Raw genomic sequence first — 16,620 nt, 5'->3', positions numbered from 1 at the left:
TAGATTCCAGCTGCCATGTGTCCTCTCCAGCTGAGCCCTCCCCATGCTGGTGACCATAACAAGCGGCAGGGTGGGAAGACAACCACTACATCCACAGGAGAAGAAAACCAGTAAGCATGGGGTGACCATGCAGGTGCTCTCAGATGATCCTGGGGGGGCCATGGGAATGTTTATGGGAATGTTGTTCCCCCCGTATGTATGTACGAACGCTCACTCTGGTGACCAGAAAACATACATATTTCCTTTATGTTTTTCTGTGGATATCCTAAGTAAAATATAATATGGAATGATACACAATTTGGTATATACTATTGTTAAGATAGCTTGTTGCCAGTGTCGATATTTGTAAAAATAAAAAAATAAAAACTCTGGAAGGAATAAGGTATAGTTCTTTAAAGAAGAGACAGGGGTAGATGCTGTAAATGATTAGGAGTGGTGTGTCACATTTATATGAAGATAGGAGAGGAGAAGATGGAGGAATGATGATAAATGAAGAGGAGGAATGATGATGAGGAGCTCTACTGTTGCGCATTGTGTATAAGGGGACTACTGTGTGATGTAATGTGAATAACAGACACTACTGTGTGATTAGGTGTAATGTGTAGTGGTAACACTGTGCAGTGTAATGTGAATTGGTACTATATTGTTTTTCACTCCCCTTCCCCCATGCTCCTTTATTTTTTGCACATGCCTGTTTCTATTCCTGCTACAAATATGGGGGGGGGGGGGGGGAGGGCACCAACTCTCTTTCTTGCACAGGGCACCAAAATGTTTAGTTTAGAGCACTAATTGAATGCTACTGTGTGGTGTGGTGTAATGTGAGTGAGGGGTACTACTGTGCAGTGTAATGTGAGTAAGGGGTACTACTGTGTGGCGTAATTTGAATTGGGGGTAAAATTGTGTGGGCATGCAAATTTTTCATCAAATCTGGAGGGGGGGGGCACCAGTTTCTTACTTTTCCAGGGGCGCTCGGACCACTAGATACACCCCTGTTGGGAGGTATGAGATTGTATGTCAGCGAGTGTGAGGTAAAACATTTCTGTTTAGCTATACTTCTATTTTATATTTGCAGAAACACAAGGGTATTCCCAAGGAGTTTCTTTGTGCTTACATACAGTAGGTTTATATGCTACAAAATACTTTGTCTTGGGCTGTAGGCTGCAGTGTTGCAATTGTATTCAGCTTAATATTACATTGTTGCCACTACTGTGGCTGTACTGCTGGCTACAGATTATCAAGTGTGTTCATTTGAAAACTGTCTGCAGGACCAGACAATTTTAATAACTTTATGTACTGTGTTGTTTTTTAGTATAATTTATGCTGACATTTTATATGTATAGTATACTTCTTGAATGTCTAAATAACTGTGTAACAGACAGTTACAATCATGCAGTTTATTCAGTCTGTCTATGTATGTCTATGCATACAGCAGTGGTTCCCAAACTTTTCTGAATCACGGCGCCCTAGAGGAACAGAATTCTTTTCACAGCACCACTAGGCCATAGGTTTCTTATTGAGATATTTAGAAATAAATATTAAAGTAAATAGTAAATGTCATCCTTAGGGTCAGTTATGTGGTGGGGGACAGGATTTGCTTTTGTTTGTCCACATATGTTATAACTGACAGTCACCAGCTCTGGTTTTATCTGTTACATTGACCATAAATAATTTAAATTGGTCCTGCACCACCAACCCAGGGCACCCCTGCAAGTGTCCCGAGGCACCCCAGGGTGCCATGGCACACAGTTTGAGAACCACGGGCATACAGTATGTTTGTGTGTATATGGGGGCAGTGTGTGTGCGCACACATGTGTGTGGTAGGGGGCCCTGCCTATTTTGTCAGTCCCAGGCCCCACAATTTCTGATGGCAGCCCTGCACGAATGCGCGCTCCCAAGAATTCTCCAATTTAATTAAAAATGCCTATTCGCAGTACTTACATCAATGGTTTGTGAATTGTCAGCCATAGGCGATGTGAGAGAAGTGCATGAAAAAGTGGGGGTAACCTTCATTTGCAGAATCATAGAGAAAGATGTTAGTGGTCATAAGGAAAGACTGGGCATTTTTAACTGATGTTAAATGGCTGGTTTGTGCATTTTAAATAAATGAAAAAATTATAAAAAGCAAACTTTTATATTTACTTTCATATGAAAAAAGGAAGAAAACAGATTCTTTAGGGGAATTTTGAGGTGACGAAACAAATGTTAAAAAAAAAATAAGATTAAATTATTTTTCAAAGAATAAATACTCTAAGTTTGGTGTGCATAAAGCAGTGAAAAAGTTGATTTTGAGGTAATAAGAGGCCATTTTTTAAAACAACGAGTAGATTATGGGCGCTGTACTGAATGAAGCTCTAATTGGTGTATATCAGCAGCCGATTGGGAAAAGAGGTATGCCAGCCTCTTAGATTTAAATAACAAGGGTAAATATTCCCAATGGGAAGCTTAATAATACATATACACAACAAATGTAAAAATATATAAACACAATTTATTCACACAAATTGATGTTCGTAGACTCCCCAGGGGTATACAATTACAATTAATACATGCAAGTAGCTGATATAAAATATACATGCATGGATAAAATACACAGTTAAAAATTACCACTAGTGCTGAGAAATTTTCCAGCACGTGATAGTCTATAATGCTACTTTTTCAGGGAACCTGCAATATGTAAAAGACTCCAGTGAGAAAAAGTGCAAGTGAGTGGTATATTACCAAGTGGGGTCCATCCGAACGGCGGAGACTCTCAGTTCTAAACAGCCAGTCTCAATGCCCACAGATGGTCACTGTGTGCAGAAGCCCAGTGTACACCAGTTTATTTGGTGTCAGCAAATTATGACTACCAGCCGGGGCACAGCTATGCCAGATGGGGCTCCATAGCATAATTCCACACCATGGCAAAGGCCCGCCCCTGCTGTGCGTCCCCCCGTCCCCCCCGGTGGCTTACTCAAAAGAACCCCTTCTCCGCAGCACTCACCATTGGGGCTGCTCTGCCATCTCATCCGCTCTCCCAGCCAGCCCGGCTCCATCTCGTGTCTCCTCACAGACGCTAGGGGGAGGCATTCCTGTGGTCCAGGGATGTACCTGCAGACTCAGCCACGTCTCCTCCCAGCATTAGTTAGTACTCAGGAGAGGCGGAGCCAGCCGGGTGAGCAGGTGTGGCTACAGTACAGCTGCACACTTGTAAATGTAAAAGATGCCAGTGCCGGGACTCACTCAGCAACTAGGTGCAGGGGAATACTCGTGTCACAACTGAGGGCCTGAGCTGACGGGAGGCAGCCTCAGTTGTAGGGGCTGAGATGTAACGGAACCTGGGAGGTTGTATCAGACCCCTAGACATGTAAGTAACATGTAGAATAACTGCCCGAAGGCTTGACCACGACAACCAGGATAAAAGTCAATGATGTTTATTATGACAAACTCCGTAACACAGCAGCAGTAAAGGAAACATAAAAGTCAACAGAGGATAAATACAATTCCTGGGTACTACAGGGTGGCAAGGGCCACAGGCACTGGTAGAGTGAGACAGTTCTAATAATCTTCTAGTTGGAAAGTCTTTACCAGGCCTGACTGTAGCAATGGAGAGAACCCAGGATCGTACCAGCTGGTGTTCCAGGAAAGGCTGGGTTGCTGAAGATAAAACGGCTGCTGTGGATACTGGCTGGAACCAGACTGTTGTTGGTACGGAGCGGATACTGGCTGGAACCAGTTAAATAATAAACGAACTTGAGAGCGATGAAATAATAATGAAGTTTGGAGTTTGAGAGCGGTGAAATAATAATAGCGGTGGAGAGTGGTAAACTGCAGAAAGGACACCGGCCCTTTAAGAGAAGCTGTACACTGCTGGAAGCTGGGCTGGAAGCAGGTGATTGATGAAGTTTGGAGTTTGAGAGCGGTGAAATAATAATACCGGTGGAGAGTGGTAAACTGCAGAAAGGACACCGGCCCTTTAAGAGAAGCTGTACACTGCTGGAAGCTGGGCTGGAAGCAGGTGATTGTTGTAACTGGAAACAGGTGAGTCCAGAATGGATCGGAGAGTCAGGCTACACCGCAGATGGAATGCTGGTGCGGGTCTCTATAGCAGAAGTCTGGAGACAGGAGCTGGAACCTGGAAGACAACCACAGGAGAGAGACAATCTGGAACTAGGTTAGACAACCAAAGCACTGACACCTTCCTTGCTCAGGCACAGCTTACTTATACCTGCAGCAAGGAAGGGGTTGGCTAGGCAATTATGCAAATCAACAATACAGACAGCAGATTGGTGGAAATGCTCAGATGACAAAATCCAAGATGGCTGCGCCCATGCAGACACTTGGAGGGAAGTTTGGTTTGTAATCCATGTGAGAATTGAAACAGTAATGGCGACGCCGGCCACAGGAGACAGGAGACGCCAGACTGACAAGCGCACATTTAACCACGCGGGCACAGCGGAGGCCGCGGCTGATGAAATCACCACTCTGACATTCTGCATGTGGAAACTCAGGAACAGCGGGATCCGGTCCTGGAACGCTGAGCCAGCCTTAGGAGGCATCTGAAGGGTAAGTAATGGTGTCCAGATACCCGGATCGTGACAGCACCCCCCCCTTTAGGAGTGGCCCCAGGACACTTCTTAGGCTTTAAAGGAAACTTTGCGTGGAAATTTCGGACCAAGGCAGGAGCATGGACGTCTGAGGCATTGGTCCAAGAGCGTTCTTCAGGACCATAGCCCTTCCAGTCAATGAGGTATTGTAACTGACCGTAACGGAAACGTGAGTCCAAAATCTTGGCCACCTCGTACTCGACTCCCCGTTGAGTCTGAACTTTGGGAGCTAGAGGAAGTGCGGAATGAAACCGATTCAGGATCAGCGGTTTCAACAAAGAAACATGAAATGTCCTGGGTATTTTCAAGAAGGACTGTAACCTGTAGGCAACAGGATTGATGACTTGTTCAATCTTGAAGGGTCCGATGTAGCGAGGTGCAAATTTCATGCTGGGAACTCTCAACCTCAAATTCTTCGTGGACAGCCACACACGATCACCCACCTTGAGAGCAGGAACCGCTCTACGCTTTCTATCGGCAAACTTCTTTTACCTGAATGAGGCTTTAAGCAGGGCTGCGCGGACGTTCCTCCAGTTATTTGAAAACTGACGCAAGGTGACATCCACTGCTGGAACAGAAGTTGCGGGAAGCGGTTGGAATTCTGGGACTTTAGGGTAGAATCCATAATTAATGAAGAATGGTGTAGAAGAAGATGAGGAATGGTATTGATTGTTGTGGCTGAACTCGGCCCAAGGAAGGAGTTGAACACAGTCATCTTGAGAGGAAGACACATATATACGGAGGAAGGCCTCCAAGTCCTGATTCACCCTCTCGGTTTGACCATTGGTCTGAGGATGGTAAGCCGTGGAAAACTTTAACTTGACTTGGAGGGCTTGACACAAACTTCGCCAAAATTTGGCTACAAATTGTACTCCACGATCCGAGATGATCTCTTCAGGAAGACCGTGAAGTCGGAAGATCTCTTGTATAAACACTTGAGCCAACTTGGAAGCTGACGGAAGACCGGTGAGAGGGATGAAATGTGCCATCTTGGTGAACCGGTCAACTACCACCCAGATGGTATTAAACTTGTTGCAGATAGGTAGATCGGAAACAAAGTCCATCGACAAATGGGTCCAAGGTCGACGGGGAACAGATAATGGAACCAGTTGCCCCGCAGGCGACTGGCGGAAGACTTTGTGTTGGGCACACTTTGGGCAGGAGGCAATAAATTCCATAACGTCCTTCTTCAGAGTTGGCCACCAGTAGGACCTAGAAATAAATTCAAGGGTTTTCTGAATGCCTGTATGTCCAGCAAAACGGGAAGCATGGGCCCAATGCATGAGCTTCTTCCTTAGAACTGGCTTAACAAAACTTTTCCCTGGTGGAGGCGTAGAGTCCATCCCTACCGTGGAGAATGCCAACGGATTAATAATAGGATGCTTGTCTGCAGACTCGGACTCATTTTCTTGCTCCCATGAGCGGGAAAGGGCATCGGCCTTACGATTCTGAGAACCCGGACAGAACTGGAGTTTAAAGTCAAACCTAGAGAAGAAAAGTGCCCATCTGGCCTGACGAGGATTCAGACATTGTGCGCCTTTGAGATATAAAAGATTTTTGTGGTCGGTAAGTATGGTGATTGAGTGGGAAGCTCCCTCCAACAGGTATCTCCACTCCTCCAGAGCGAGCTTGATGGCTAGCAACTCCTGATCGCCAATGGCATAGTTGCGCTCAGCTGGGGAGAACTTCCGGGAGAAGAAACTGCAAGGATGTAGATGTCCATCTTTGGCCCTCTGGGATAACACTGCTCCTACTCCAACGGAGGAAGCATCTACCTCTAAGATAAATGGAGAGTCGGTGTCGGGCTGTTTCAGAACTGGTGCAGAGATGAACCGTTGCTTCAGAAGGTGAAAGGCCTGTGTAGCTTCCTCGGACCACTTGGACGGATTAGCACCTTTCTTGGTTAATGCAGTGATAGGCGCCACAATGGTGGAAAAGTCTCGTATAAATTTTCTATAATAATTGGCGAACCCTAAGAACCTCTGGACCCCTTTGAGGCTTAAGGGTATAGGCCAATTCTGGATTGCTTGGAGTTTCTCAGGATCCATCTCTAGTCCGGAACCGGACACAATGTAACCTAGAATCGGAATGGTTTTAACTTCAAACACACACTTCTCCAATTTACAATAGAGGTGATTGACACGGAGACGGGAAAGAACCTCTTTTACCCAGAAACGATGATCTTCGAGATTATTAGCAAAGATGAGGATGTCGTCTAGATAAACCACGACATGGCGGTACAAGATGTCCCTGAAAATCTCATTCACGAAGTGCTGGAAGACTGCTGGAGCGTTGCTCAATCCGAAGGGCATGACGAGGTACTCATAATGTCCGTCACGGGTGTTAAAGGCGGTCTTCCACTCGTCACCCTCACGGATTCGGATGAGATTGTAGGCACCCCTCAAGTCCAGCTTTGTGAAAATAGTTGCACCACTAACTCTATCAAAGAGCTCGGTAATCAGGAGTAAAGGGTATCGGTTCTTGACGGTAATGTCGTTCAGACCTCTGTAGTCGATGCACGGACGCAGACCACCGTCTTTCTTCTTAACGAAGAAGAAGCCTGCGCCGGCTGGAGAAGAAGATGGTCGGATGAAACCCTTCGCCAGGTTCTCTTTGATGTACTCTTCCATGGAGTGTGTCTCAGGCAGAGACAACGGATAAGTTCGGCCTCGCGGTGGAACCTTCCCTGGAATGAGGTCGATTGGGCAGTCCCATTCTCTATGAGGAGGAAGGATATCAGCAGAGGCTTTACTGAACACGTCCGTGAAGTCTTGATATGGAGGAGGCGGAACATCAGATGACCTGGGGAAGGAAGAACAAACAGGAAGAACTTTGGCTAGACAAGTCTCAGCACAGGAGGGACCCCATGCCAGTATTTGCGTAGTCGTCCAGTCAATTGATGGGTTGTGGAGACGGAGCCATGGAAGGCCTAAAACCACTGGATGTGTGGCTCTTGGAATCACTAAAAAAGATATATACTCAGAATGAAGAACTCCCACTCTCAGACGAACTGGAAGAGTCCTTAAGGAAATGACTGCGTCAAAAATCTTGCTGCCATCCACGGCAGTCAAAGAGATGGACGAGGACAGTCTCTCGGTGGGTAGGGACCACCGTTTAACATAAGCTTCGGTTATGAAATTCCCAGCTGCTCCGGAATCAAGGAGGGCAATGACGTTCCTATAACGTTGAGCAATTTGGAGCGACACTGGGAGGTTACAGTCATGAGGAGATGGAGAGGAGATCATTACTCCTAGCCGGCCCTCTCCTTGGCGAGCTAGGATCTGGAGTATCCCGGACGTTTGGGACAGGCATTGATAGTGTGCGACGGAGCTGCACAGTAGAGACAGAGAGACTCAGAGAGATGTCTTCGGCGCTCAGCGGGAGATAGACGGGAACGACTAATTTGCATAGGCTCATCCTTGGATGGAGATGGTTGATGAGGAGGAGGAGCAGAAGATTTAGGAGTAGATGATCTTCCTCGCTCAGTTGCTCTCTCTCTGAAACGTAGATCAACCTTCGTGCAAAGAGAAATTAGCTCATCCAACTTAGAGGGCAAGTCTCTGGTAGCTAACTCATCCTTGATGCGTTCTGATAAGCCATGCCAGAATGCAGCATACAGGGCCTCGTCGTTCCATGCCAGTTCGGATGCCAGGATTTTAAACTGTATAAGATACTGTCCCACAGTACGTGTTCCCTGGCGTAAACGGAGAATCTCAGATGAAGCAGATGTTATCCGGCCTGGCTCGTCGAAGATGCGCCTGAATGTAGCTACAAAGTCAGTATAGGAGGATAGCAGGGGATCAGACTTCTCCCATAAAGGTGATGCCCAGTCAAGGGCTGAGCCACTGAGAAGGGAGATGATATAGGCAATTTTGGTACGGTCACTGAAGAAATTGCCAGGTAGAAGCTCAAAGTGGATTTCTCATTGATTGAGAAATCCCCTGCAGAACCTTGGAGATCCATCAAATTTTGCTGGCGTTGGAAGATGAAGATGTGGACTGGAAATGGGTAAGGTGGGTGGGGTTACAGCTGGTGTCACTGTAGTGGATGCACCGGACGTGCCAGGTCCACAGAGGGTCGTTTGAATCCCATCCAGCCGTGTAGAGAGATCCTGGAGACAGCGGATGATGTGGCCCTGTGCAGCCTCCTGATGTTCAAGTCGGGCTGCCAGTTCTTGCATTGGCCTGGCCGCTTGATCCTGGTCTCCGGCTGGATTCATTAGGTCAGTGCTTACTGTCACAACTGAGGGCCTGAGCTGACGGGAGGCAGCCTCAGTTGTAGGGGCTGAGATGTAACGGAACCTGGGAGGTTGTATCAGACCCCTAGACATGTAAGTAACATGTAGAATAACTGCCCGAAGGCGTGACCACGACAACCAGGATAAAAGTCAATGATGTTGATTATGACAAACTCCGTAACACAGCAGCAGTAAAGGAAACATAAAAGTCAACAGAGGATAAATACAATTCCTGGGTACTACAGGGTGGCAAGGGCCACAGGCACTGGTAGAGTGAGACAGTTCTAATAATCTTCTAGTTGGAAAGTCCTTACCAGGCCTGACTGTAGCAATGGAGAGAACCCAGGATCGTACCAGCTGGTGTTCCAGGAAAGGCTGGGTTGCTGAAGATAAAACGGCTGCTGTGGATACTGGCTGGAACCAGACTGTTGTTGGTACGGAGTGGATACTGGCTGGAACCAGTTAAATAATAAACGAACTTGAGAGCGATGAAATAATAATGAAGTTTGGAGTTTGAGAGCGGTGAAATAATAATACCGGTGGAGAGTGGTAAACTGCAGAAAGGACACCGGCCCTTTAAGAGAAGCTGTACACTGCTGGAAGCTGGGCTGGAAGCAGGTGATTGATGAAGTTTGGAGTTTGAGAGCGGTGAAATAATAATACCGGTGGAGAGTGGTAAACTGCAGAAAGGACACCGGCCCTTTAAGAGAAGCTGTACACTGCTGGAAGCTGGGCTGGAAGCAGGTGATTGTTGTAACTGGAAACAGGTGAGTCCAGAATGGATCGGAGAGTCAGGCTACACCGCAGATGGAATGCTGGTGCGGGTCTCTATAGCAGAAGTCTGGAGACAGGAGCTGGAACCTGGAAGACAACCACAGGAGAGAGACAAACTGGAACTAGGTTAGACAACCAAAGCACTGACGCCTTCCTTGCTCAGGCACAGCTTACTTATACCTGCAGCAAGGAAGGGGTTGGCTAGGCAATTATGCAAATCAACAATACAGACAGCAGATTGGTGGAAATGCTCAGATGACAAAATCCAAGATGGCTGCGCCCATGCAGACACTTGGAGGGAAGTTTGGTTTGTAATCCATGTGAGAATTGAAACAGTAATGGCGACGCCGGCCACAGGAGACAGGAGACGTCAGACTGACAAGCGCACATTTAACCACGCGGGCACAGCGGAGGCCGCGGCTGATGAAATCACCACTCTGACATTCTGCATGTGGAAACTCAGGAACAGCGGGATCCGGTCCTGGAACGCTGAGCCAGCCTTAGGAGGCATCTGAAGGGTAAGTAATGGCGTCCAGATACCCGGATCGTGACAACTCGAGCCCCAGAGACAACTCGGGACCCATAGCAGTCGCATCCCCTGCACCTATGGTAACTACGCCCATGAATACCAGTTAGCTGGTCAGGGATGTCACCATACCGATCGATGGGCGTATGCGGCCAGTCTGTTTTAATGCCGCTGAGATCCACACAAAGCGACGGCGAGGCTGGAGTGGCACACAATGGTAAGCGGTAAGGGTCAAACTCCCACAGCGTCAGTGGCAGGCGGAGCTGTAACTTGCTGACCGCAACTGTTGCTGCAATTGTAAACTCCAGGTAAACTATGTATCCACTTGCACAGCAATGTCCCGTTATGTTCCCTTTATAGATACAAACCAGAAACTAACATAACGGGACATTGCTCTGCAAGTGGATACATCGTTTACCTGTAATCTACAATTACAGCAACAGTTGCAATCAGTGAGTTACAGCTCCGCCTACCGCTGACGCTGTGGGAGTTTGACCCTTACCGCTTACCATTGTGTGTCGCTCCAGCCTCACCGCCGCTTTGTGTGTATCTCAGTGGCGTTAAAACGGACTGGCCTCATACTCCCATCGATCGGTATGGTGACATCCCTGACCAGCTAACTTGTATTCATCATTTGCTGCCACCAAATACACTGGTGTACACCGGGCTTCTACACACAGTGATCATCTGTGGGCGTTGAGACTGGCTGCTTAGAAATGAGTATCTCAAACATTCGGATGCACCCCACTTGCACTTCTTCTTACTGTAGTCTTTTTTATATTGCAGGTGCCCTGAAAAAGTAGCATTATAGACTATCACGTGCTGGAGAATTTCACAGCACTAGTGGTCATTTTTAACTGTGTATTTTATCCATGCATGTATATCTTATATCAGCTATTTGCATGTATTAATTGTAATTGTATACCCCTGGGAGGTCTACCAACATCAATTTGTGTGAATAAATTGTGTTTATATATACTTTCAAATTTCGTTGTGCATATGTATTATTAAGCTTCCCATTGGGAATATTTACCCTCATTTTTTAACCCCCCCCAAAAAATAACATACAGCAATAGGGGTTGAAGGGGGTGTCCAAGGGGTTTTGCACAGTGTCCCAGAATTTTAACCTTAAAATAAAGAATTTCCCTACCATCTCTCACCCTCAGCGAGGTGCAAATGGAAAAATGCGAGGTTACTCTGCCTGGTTCAGTGCAAGTTTCTAATTTGATTGCAAAATGCGAATTTGCAGAGAAAACTGCAGCTTGCATCTAATTTGTACCTAATTGGATTGACCCTTTTGAAACAAATAGACACGCACATGCACAATAGCAGCAGTAACAATTAAAGTGGCTTTGTTGTTTATGCATCCTTTTTTCCACCCGCTGCTGTTACTTTTATTTATGTGCTTCAATATTCCAATGACCATTTTATAAGCTGCAGATTGAAGCACGCTAAAGTGAAAAAATCTGATGCAATATCATTTTTATCTTAATTTATGATTTTTATTCCAAGCGTAGATTTATTTAAAATCTCCATTGACTCTTGTGATTTTAGATTTACACAATTCAATGATCATTTAAGACAAGCCAAGAGCAATTGATCATAAAAAAATGTCCCTCAGAAATACTGAACAGCCACAAGTATTAATATTATTTTAGAACAGTGGATTTTAATCTGTTTTAGCATGGAGCTTTAAAAAAAAAATAGAATGTACAGTATTGAGTAACCCCTAACTGACCAAATCTTCCCCTTTCAAATATTTTCTAAAGATTCTGGTATCTTAAGTAAAAATATAGTTTTGAGTAGTGCATAAAATTAAATACCGCATAATGGGGGTCATTCCGAGTTGAACGCACATAGCAACTTTTTGCTGCTCGTGCGATCAACTTGACGCCACCTATGCGGGAGTGTATTTTAGCATAGCAGGGCTGCGATAGTTTGTGCAGCCCTGCTATGCTAAAAAGTTTCCTGCAAAACAAGACCAGGGTCAGACCTACTTACCCTGTGCGACGGATCCAGTGACGAAGGTCCCAGGATTGACGTCAGACATCCACCCTCAAAACGCCTGGACACGCCTGCGTTCAGATCTCAATGCCCAGAAAACAGTGAGTAGATGCCCCGGAACGCCTTCCCGCTGTCAATCTTCTTGCGACCGCGCTAGTGATCACTTTCTTCTTTGTTCTGGCCACTGCCCAGCGACGGCCGTCACCAGGCAACGGCGTGTGTGCGCATTGCGGCCACCGTGCATGCGCAGTTCTGACACGTTCGCACCACAGCGAAGAACCGCTGCATGCGAATGGGTCAGAATGACCCCCAATGTCTTTAATCTCCATTGCATAAAAACATTCAAACCATAACTTTGAAATTCCCTTGTGAAATAAAAAAACTTGATTAATAACATAAAATTTTCAAAAGTCAAAATGGGGCTCACCATGATTATTAAATAGTTTTTTTTAAGTATAACATTTAAAACACTATAAAAATATCTCTCTCTCCAATAAACTAGACATATAACTGAGCTGTATTGTCTTACAGAGATTAGATGCTAGATGACAGATTTTTGTTATTGGATGACTGAAGCCTCTTGTCTTGTCTGCTTTGGGATCAACTCTTCACCTTTTTTCTTGGCCTTGACAAGTCATATATTGAAAATGCCACCTCATGACTCTATACTGAAGCAAAGAGAAGTGGTTAGTTTACAGCGCATTTCACAATTACTGCTTATTCATGTCTAACCTGGGCTTAAAATTCAAACAGTCGCCGATTTAAAGGGGTTGTTTAGCTTCCTGTAAACCGCTATGTCTATAAGCTGTTTGATTTGTCTAATTGGAAAGTTTAGATCATTTACTGAAGCTGAAATGACTTTTTAAGCCAGCTCACATCTTCTGTTGGACTTATGATATATTTTTTGACTGAAGTCTGTAATTTGTTTTTTTAGGTGTTCTATTATTTCTGAAGAAATTTCAGAAAACAAGTTTGAACAAGTGTAAGGGAGCACTCACTAATTTATGTCTTCATTTTATATCATATATCTATATTACAGTATGTAGAATTGTATCTGTACTTTTTTGGAGCACTTTGGAGTACTCTACTTTTCTAGTTGTACAATGTTGTTATACCAACTTTATTGTTCATATTTACATTTACATTTCTGTCCTATTTTTTTTAGCTAACTTGCTGGAGCTGTAGACAATCTTGACTATACAAAAAATACACCAATAATTAGTCTATAATTGTAATTTACAGAAGCCTAGAGAATGGAGAATATTAAAACACATAGATAGTTTTAGTTGGTTGCAAAACCTCTGCATGTTAAACACAAATAGATACCTCCAGGAAACATAAAACTATACAAAAATGGGCAATGATCATAAATATTTTATTTCCTGAATTAAAATGCTAAAAATGAGATGGGTTTATGATTATCCAACTTATTTTCTCTTTTATCCTAAGCAGGGGCGGAACTACTGGCGGGGCAGGCAGTGCATTGCACTGGGGCCCCGCCGCACTCAGGGGCCCACAGCCGCCGGCCGGCATTTAGAACAGATTGACATGCGGACGAGAGTCCGCATGTCAATCTGCGTTCTCCTCTCCCTCCTTGCTGCTCCCCTGCTCCCCCGGCCCCCCCCCCCTATGTGTTGGAGGGACACGAGCGCATCGCGCGTCTCTCTGTGTCCCTCCTGGCTCTCCCCCGGCCGCTCTAAGGAAGCATGTGCCGTTCGTGAGCTCTGATTGGCTCACGAACGGCACATGCTTCATTAGACCAGCGGGGGAGAGCCAGGAGGGACACAGGAGAGACGCGCGATGCGCTCGTGTCCCTCCAACACATAGGGGGGGGAGGGGGGACCGGGGGAGCAGGCACTGGGGGGACAGATCTGGCACTGGGGACATATACCTGGCACTGGGGGGACAGATCTGGCACTGGGGACATATACCTGGCACTGGGGGGACAGATCTGGCACTGGGGACATATACCTGGCACTGGGGGGACAGATCTGGCACTGGGGACATATACCTTGCACTGGGGGGGCATATACCCGGCACTGAGGGCATGTACCTGGCACTGGGGGCATATACCTGGCACTGGGGGGGAATATCTGGCACTGTGGGAGAATATCTGGCACTGGGGGGGCATATACCAGGCACTGGGGGAGCATGTACCTGGCACTGGGGGAGCATGTACCTGGCACTGGGGGCATATACCTGGCACTGGGGGGGAATATCTGGCACTGTGGGAGAATATCTGGCACTGGGGGGGCATATACCCGGCACTGGGGGCATATACCTGGCACTGGGGGGGAATATCTGGCACTGGGGGCATATACCTGGCACTGGGGGGGAATATCTGGCACTGTGGGAGAATATCTGGCACTGGGGGGGCATATACCCGGCACTGGGGGCATATACCTGGCACTGGGGGGGAAGCAGGCACTGGGGGGGAATATCTGGCACTGGGGGCATATACCTGGCACTGGGGGCATATAACTGGCACTGGGGGGGCATGTACCTGGCACTGGGGGCATATACCTGGCACTGGGGGGGAATATCTGGCACTGTGGGAGAATATCTGGCACTGGGTGCATATACCTGGCACTGTGGGGGAATATCTGGCACTGGGAGCATATGTGGCACTGGGAGCACGGCCCTAGCAACAAGCACTACCCACTAGCAACGAGCATGACACCCAGTGCATGAAACCCCTGGCAACGAGCATGACATCCTGGCACTGTGCATGGAACCAAGTGCATGAAACCCCTGGCAACAAGCAGGTAATTTCTTTTTTTATTTGTTGGGACTGCCTGCCGCAATGTGTAAAAAGGGGGGACTGCCTGCCGCTATGTATAAAAATGGGGAATCTGCATGCCGCAATGTAAAAATGGGGAATCTGCCTGCCGCTATGTGTAAAAAGGTAGAATCTGCCTGCCGTAATGTGTAAAAAGGGCACGCTATCTGCCGTTATGTGTAAAAGTGTATGGTGTCTGCCGTAATGTGTAAAATGGGGACGCTGTCTGCCGTAATGTGTAAAATGGGGACGCTGCCTGCCGTAATGTGTAAAAAGTGCACGCTGTCTGCCGCTATGTGTAACGAGGGCACGCTGTCTGCCGCTATGTGTAACGAGGGCACGCTGTCTGCCATTGTGTAAAAAGTGTATGCTGTCTGCCGCTATGTGTAACGAGGGCACGCTGTCTGCCGTTATGTGTAAAAAGTGCACGCTGTCTGCCGTTATGTGTAAAAAGGGGAATCTGTTCGCTGTAAGGAGTAAAAGGGTCTCTACCTGGTGTAGTGGTGCTACTGTGCGGCGTAATTTGAAGAATGGAGACTACTGTGCACCGTTTTATGAATTGGTATTATTTTGTGGACACACCCCTTCCCCACGAAGCCACGCCACTATGTATTTTTGCGCGCGCGCCTACGGCGCGCACTGCCCATGGGGTGTACTTGGATGGGGGGCCCAAAGCATTTTGTTGCACCTGGGCCCACCGCTTGCTTGTTCCGCCACTGATCCTAAGCATAGAGAATGTGAATCTAAGAGTATGTTAAATTCAGCACAACTGTCAAATTCTTTAAAGAATGAATTCTTCATACATGCATAATAACAAGGACGCTGGTTTCAGTATTCTAAATGACTTTTAGCTATTTATAGCCTGGAAAATTCAGCATGGACTCAGAATTTACCTCAGGAAAATCAAATCATGTAAATGCTACTTAATGAGGCCAAAGTTTCTACCAAGGAACACAAATAATAAATGCAGCAATATAAGACATGGATGCGTGACCTAGAATAGGAATATATTCTCTATTGTTTTCCCTCAGGCCTCATTGTTTTACATAATATATTGTGGTCTAATGTTGGGATGAGCAAAATTTTGAGACCTGTCCAGAAAATTATTTAGCTCATTGTACATTGGGCTAGAAAATTACACGTTTCGCCAGCATAACTTGACCATAATGGGGTGATTTGGAATCCAATGCACTAATATTAACAGGAAGGATTACCTTGGTTGTTTTTGCATGTAAAGGTGCGAGCAAAAAATGAGCAAGGTTACCTTACGTATATATCCTCTATGTGCACAGCAGCACATCACATGAGGCTTTAACGACATTGATCTTGGAGCCCTAGAATGTGGGCTCAGAGCCACACTTGTGGCAGTTACATGGGACTGGAAGATAAATGGCCCAGATAGACTCCTCATTTCTAGGCCTATCGCAGATGTGCTACTATAGTATTTACTCCCATTATGCCAAATATCTGACATCATGAAGTTCTAAAATTACAGCATGGTAAACAATTTATTAAGGACCAAGTGTTTAAATATTACGTAGTCTGTGTTACTTAAATTTAATGTGTGAATTTTGAAAAGGTTTTTAGTAGCATCAGAAATAAAAATTTGTTTTGGACTATTACTATTGTATACTATAGAAATATAGAATATCGACAGACGCTTAAGTTCAGTTGGTTCATCTACTCTAGGCATTTCACTTTTTCGTGGGTTGCCTTT

The sequence above is a fragment of the Pseudophryne corroboree genome, chromosome 3, assembly GCF_028390025.1.
Source record: "Pseudophryne corroboree isolate aPseCor3 chromosome 3, aPseCor3.hap2, whole genome shotgun sequence".
Classification (NCBI taxonomy): domain Eukaryota; kingdom Metazoa; phylum Chordata; class Amphibia; order Anura; family Myobatrachidae; genus Pseudophryne; species Pseudophryne corroboree.
Note: the sequence above shows the minus strand (reverse complement) of the source record.